This window comes from Heptranchias perlo, unplaced genomic scaffold, assembly GCF_035084215.1.
Source record: "Heptranchias perlo isolate sHepPer1 unplaced genomic scaffold, sHepPer1.hap1 HAP1_SCAFFOLD_490, whole genome shotgun sequence".
NCBI lineage: Eukaryota > Metazoa > Chordata > Chondrichthyes > Hexanchiformes > Hexanchidae > Heptranchias > Heptranchias perlo.
Window position 1 is genome coordinate 28,495 of NW_027139506.1, and position 6,025 is coordinate 34,519.

The window sequence follows — 6,025 nt, forward strand, 5'->3', positions numbered from 1 at the left end:
GGGTTGAGGGGGGAGGGGAAGTTGTTGAGGGGAGGGGGAGGGGTTGAGGGGGAAGGGAAGGTGTTGAGGGGGAAGGGGAAGGTGTTGAGGGGGTTAGGAAGGGAGTTCGGGGCGTGTCCTGGGCCAGTTCCGGTCCTGGGTTCCCCGATTCCAGGAGTCGGTTGAACGGGACCCATCGACAGCTCGGGCCGCATTGCACTCTGGGAGATTGAGTGACCTGACCCTGTGACCCCAGACAGGCGGCGGAGGGGGGGACGCGGAGGGGGGGACGCGGAGGGGGGCGAGGAGGGGGAGGGGGAGAGCTGCGTCTGTTTCGGCCGGAGACAGCGGCCAGGGAGGTGGGGGGATGGGTGGAATTAGCAGCGAGGGAAAAGAGTTTGTGGCGGGGATCGAAGACGACGGCCTAAATTTTCACTGGGAAGTCGGCGGGGGGCGAATTCCCCGAGTCCGGGTTTCCCGGATGTCCTTACGATTTTGACGTCAGGACGTCTTTTAGTATTGATTTTGACAGTTTTCCGCCCGAGAGGCCGTCCGGATTGACAGGCTGGTCTCAGTCGGACGGGAGAAGAGCAAGGGAGATGATGCGAGCAGGTAAGTGTTGGACGGTGGAGGGGGGCGGGAGTTCGGGGTTGGGGGTCACCGGTGGGGGGGGGTCGGTAGTCATTGGGGGGTCATCGGGGGTTGGGGTCGGGAGTCGTCGGGTTCACCGGAGGTCCGGAGTCATCTGGGGGATCGGGTGTCATCATAGGGAGGGTTTGGAGATCATGGGGGGACGGAGATCGTGGTGGGGTTAGAGATCACGGGGGGTCGGAGGTTGTGGGGGGTTCGGAGGTCGTGGGGGCGTTGGAGATGGTGTGGGGGGGTCAGAGATCATGGGTCAGGTTGGAGATCGTTGGGGGGGTCGGAGAACATGGTGGGGTTGGAGTTCCTCGGGCGGGGGGGGTGGGAGATTGTAGGGGCAGGTTGGAAATCATGGTGGGGGAGGTAGGAGATCACTGTGGGGTTGGAGAACGTGGGGGTTCAGAGATCGTGGGGGGGGTCGGAGATCATGGAGGGGTCGGAGATCATGGGGGGGGGATCGGAGATCGTGGTGGGGTCAGAGATCGTGGGGGGGTCGGAAATCGTGGTGGGGGTCGGAGATCGTGGTGGGGTCGGAGATCGTGGGGGGGTGGAGATTGTAGGGGCAGGTCGGAGATCATGGGTGGGGCGGTAGTTGGAGATCGTTGTGGGGGGTGGAGGTCGGAGATCGTGGGGGAGTCGGAGATCGTGGGAGGGTCGGAGATTGTAGGGGCAGGTTGGTGTAGGAGGGTCGGAGATCGTGGGGCGATGGGGTTGCCTCAGGGAAGCTTGTTGGGCCTGGGGGAAGCACTCCTGCTCCTCCGGGCCCACAAGCCCTGCGATAAAGGCACTCACCTGCTGTTTGGGGCCTTCTCACCTCCTCTCACGAGGCGTGAAGGAGAAGGCCCGGGAATCCAGACAAAGCAGCACTCCCTCCGCACTGCCCTGGAGTGGCAGCTTGGATCATGAGCTCAAACTCCCGAGCCCCAGCAAGTCGCACAACTCTCTAGTCCCAGAATAGAACATGTTACCAACTGAGCTCTGCACCGGTCAGGCAGCATCTGAGGGGCAACGTTTTGGGTGGGATCCTGAGTCAGTTCTGCTGTTTATTGCCAGCAATTTGTTTTATTCAAAGTACAGATGCCATTTTGTCGAAATGTCTTTAATCTAAAAACGGAGAAACAGTGTACACACGCTCACACTAAAGGAATTGAAGGTGAAATATTAGTGAGCATTCCTGGTTCCTTTCAGAGACCGAGCAATCAGTTATTGAAGCCCCCCTGCCCATGGTTTAGTGGGTAAAGTGTAACTGGTCTGATGTGTTGACCGTGGGCTCCACATGGTCTCGGTCTCATTAAACTGGGGCAGGATAAAGAATCAGTCAGGGTTAAATTTATATTTATCAATGACTTGGATGAAGGAATAGAGAGCCGTGTATCTCAGTTTGCTGACGACACTAAGTTAGGTGACACAGTAAATAGTGTAGATGGGAGGAGAAAGTTGCAAAGGGACATTGGTCGATTCAGTGAGTGGGCAAAACTGGGGCAGATGGAGTTCAATGTGGGGAAGTGTGAGGTCATTCACTTTGGACCGAAGAAAGATCGATCAGAGTATTTTCTAAATGGTGAGAAGCCGGGAACTGTGGAGGAGCAGAGAGATTTAGGGGCCCAAGTACAGAAATCACTAAACGCCAGTGGACAATTACAAAAAATAATTAAAAAGACAAATGGAATGTTCACCTTTATCTCGGGGGCTGGAATACAAAGGGGAGGAAGTGATGTTCCAGCTGTACAGAGCTCTGGTCAGACCACATCTGGAGACTGGGTTCAGTTCTGGGCACCGCACCTCAGGAAGGATATATTGGCCCTGGAGGGGGTGCAGTGCAGATTCACCAGAATGTTCTTATTCGGGCGGGAAAGTGGAATTCAGGTGAAAGATCAGCCATGATCTGATTGAATGGCGGAGCAGGCTCGAGGGGCCGTATGGCCGACTCCTGCTCCTAGTTCTTATGTTCTTATATCGGGGCTGGAAAGGTTAAATTACGAGGCCAGGCTGCACACACTAGGCTCATATGCCCTGAGTCTCGAAGATTAAGGGGAGATCTAATTGAATATTTAAAATGATTAAAGGATTTGATCGGGTCGATAGAGAGAAACTATTTCCTCTGGTGGGAGAGTCCAGAACAAGGGGGAATAATCTTAAAATTAGAGCTCGGCCATTCAGGGGTGATGTCAGGAAACATTTCTTCACACAAAGGGGAGTGGAAATCTGGAACTCTCTCCCCCAAAAAGCAGTTGAGGCTGGGGGTCAATTGAAAATTTGAAAACTGAGATTGATAGATTTTTGTTGGGTGAGGGGATTAAGGGTTAGGTGGAGTTAAGATACAGATCAGCCATGATCTAATTGAATGGCGGAACAGGCTGGAGGGGATGAATGGCCTCCTCCTGCTCCTATGTTCCCATAACCAGAATTGGACACAGTACTCGGGGTGGGTCTGACCAGAACTGAACACAGTGCTCGGGGTGGGTCTGACCAGAACTGGACACAGTGCTCGGGGTGGGTCTGACCAGAACTGGACACAGTGCTCGAGTGGGTCTGACCAGAACTGGACACAGTACTCGGGGTGGGTCTGACCAGAACTGGACACAGTGCTCGGGGTGGGTCTGACCAGAACTGGACACAGTACTCGAGGTGGGTCTGACCAGAACTGGACACAGTGCTCGGGGTGGGTCTGACCAGAACTGGACACAGTGCTCGGGGTGGGTCTGACCAGAACTGGACACAGTGCTCGGGGTGGGTCTGACCAGAACTGGACACAGTGCTCGGGGTGGGTCTGACCAGAACTGGACACAGTGCTCGAGTGGGTCTGACCAGAACTGGACACAGTACTCTGGGTGGGTCTGACCAGAACTGGACACAGTGCTCGGGGTGGGTCTGACCAGAACTGGACACAGTACTCGAGGTGGGTCTGACCAGAACTGGACACAGTGCTCGGGGTGGGTCTGACCAGAACTGGACACAGTGCTCGGGGTGGGTCTGACCAGAACTGGACACAGTGCTCGGGGTGGGTCTGACCAGAACTGGACACAGTACTCGAGTGGGTCTGACCAGAGCCCTGTACAGTTTGACCATGACTTCCTCTGACTGTATTCTCCTGTTTTGGATTTGTTGTCCAACATTCTTTTGTCTTTGTTGGTTTGCAGCTCTGTTTTTTTTTATTCGTTCACGGGATGTGGGCGTTGCTGGCAAGGCTGGCATTTATTGCCCATCCCTAATTGCCCTCGAGAAGGTGGTGGTGAGCCGCCTTCTTGAACCGCTGCAGTCCGTGTGGTGACGGTTCTCCCACAGTGCTGTTAGGAAGGGAGTTCCAGGATTTTGACCCAGTGACAATGAAGGAACGGCGATATATTTCCAAGTCGGGATGGTGTGTGACTTGGAGGGGAACGTGCAGGTGGTGTTGTTCCCATGTGCCTGCTGCCCTTGTCCTTCTAGGTGGTAGAGGTCGTGGGTTTGGGAGGTGCTGTCGAAGAAGCCTTGGCGAGTTGCTGCAGTGCATCCTGTGGATGGTGCACACTGCAGCCACAGTGCGCCGGTGGTGAAGGGAGTGAATGTTTAGGGTGGTGGATGGGGTGCCAATCAAGCGGGCTGCTTTATCTTGGATGGTGTCGAGCTTCTTGAGTGTTGTTGGAGCTGCACTCATCCAGGCAAGTGGAGAGTATTCCATCACACTCCTGACTTGTGCCTTGTAGATGGTGGAAAGGCTTTGGGGAGTCAGGAGGTGAGTCACTCGCCGCAGAATACCCAGCCTCTGACCTGCTCTCGTAGCCACAGTATTTATATGGCTGGTCCAGTTAAGTTTCTGGTCAATGGTGACCCCCAGGATGTTGATGGTGGGGGATTCGGCGATGGTAATGCCGTTGAATGTCAAGGGGAGGTGGTTAGACTCTCTCTTGTTGGAGATGGTCATTGCCTGGCACTTATCTGGCGCGAATGTTACTTGCCACTTATCAGCCCAAGCCTGGATGTTGTCCAGGTCTTGCTGCATGCGGGCTCGGACTGCTTCATTATCTGAGGGGTTGCGAATGGAACTGAACACTGTGCAGTCATCAGCGAACATCCCCATTTCTGACCTTATGATGGAGGGAAGGTCATTGATGAAGCAGCTGAAGATGGTTGGGCCTAGGACACTGCCCTGAGGAACTCCTGCAGCAATGTTGGTCGGACATGTTTCGTGTCGAGTTTACTCAGACTTGTAGCCTCTGCTGCTTTGCTTTTCTTCATCGGTCTTTGCCCCACTGATAAGAATATAAGAAATAGGAGCAGGAGTAGGCCACAGGGCCCCTCGAGCCTGCTCCGCAATTCAATAAGATCATGGCTAATCTTCAACCTCAACTCCACTTTCCTGCCCAATCCCCAGATCTGTTGATTTCCCTAGAACCCAAAAATCTGTCCATCTCAGCCCTGAATATACTCAACGACTCAGCATCCACAGTCCTCTGGGGTAGGGAATTCCAAAGATTCACAACCCTCTGAGTGAAGAAATTCCTCCTCATCTCAGTCTTAAATGGCCGACCCCTTATCCTGAGACTATGCCCCCTAGTTCTAGACTCTCCAGCCAGGGGAAACAGCCTCTGAGCATCTACCCTGTCAAGCCCCCTCAGAATCTTATATGTTTCAATGAGATCACCTCTCATTCTTCTAAACTCCAGAGTGTATAGGCCCATTCTACTCAATCTCTCCTCAAAGGACAACCTTCTCATCCCAGGAATCAATCCAGTGAATCTTCGTTGCACTGCCTCTAAGGCAAGTATATCCTTCCTGAGATAAGGAGACCAAAACTGTGCGCAGTACTCCAGGTGAAGTCTCACCAAAGCCCTGTATAATTGTAATAAGACTTCCTTACTCTTGTACTCCAACCTCTTGCAATAAAGGCCAACATTCCATTTGCCTTCCTAATTGCCTGCTGTACCTGTGTGCTAACTTTTGTGTTTCTTGTACGAGGACACCCAGATCTCTCTGAACACCAACATTTAATAGTTTCTCACCATTTCAACAATATTCTGTTTTTCTGTTCTTCCCACAAAAGTGAATAACCTCACATTTCCCCACATTATACTCCATCTGCCACTTTCTCGCCCACTCTCTTAACCTGTCAATATCCCTTTGCAGAATTCCTGTGTCCTCCTCACAGCTTACTTTCCCACGATGAACCTTTTAACTTTTTCTGTATATTTTTCTATTCCTCCCAGAGAGCTCCTTCCCTTTCCTCTCTGGGGGATTTGTGAAGGTTATTGTTCCTCTTTATATCAGTTTTAAATCATTTGTTAAACCGTTTAGGGTCTGGTCTGAGCTGATTAGTTTTCGGTTTGTGTTTACTGAGTCCAGCTTGCTGTATTCTGACTCCAGATTGTAAAATTGCAATCTTGTTTTTCTGATTTTTGTTTCTGAGCTGCTACTGCAGGCCTGA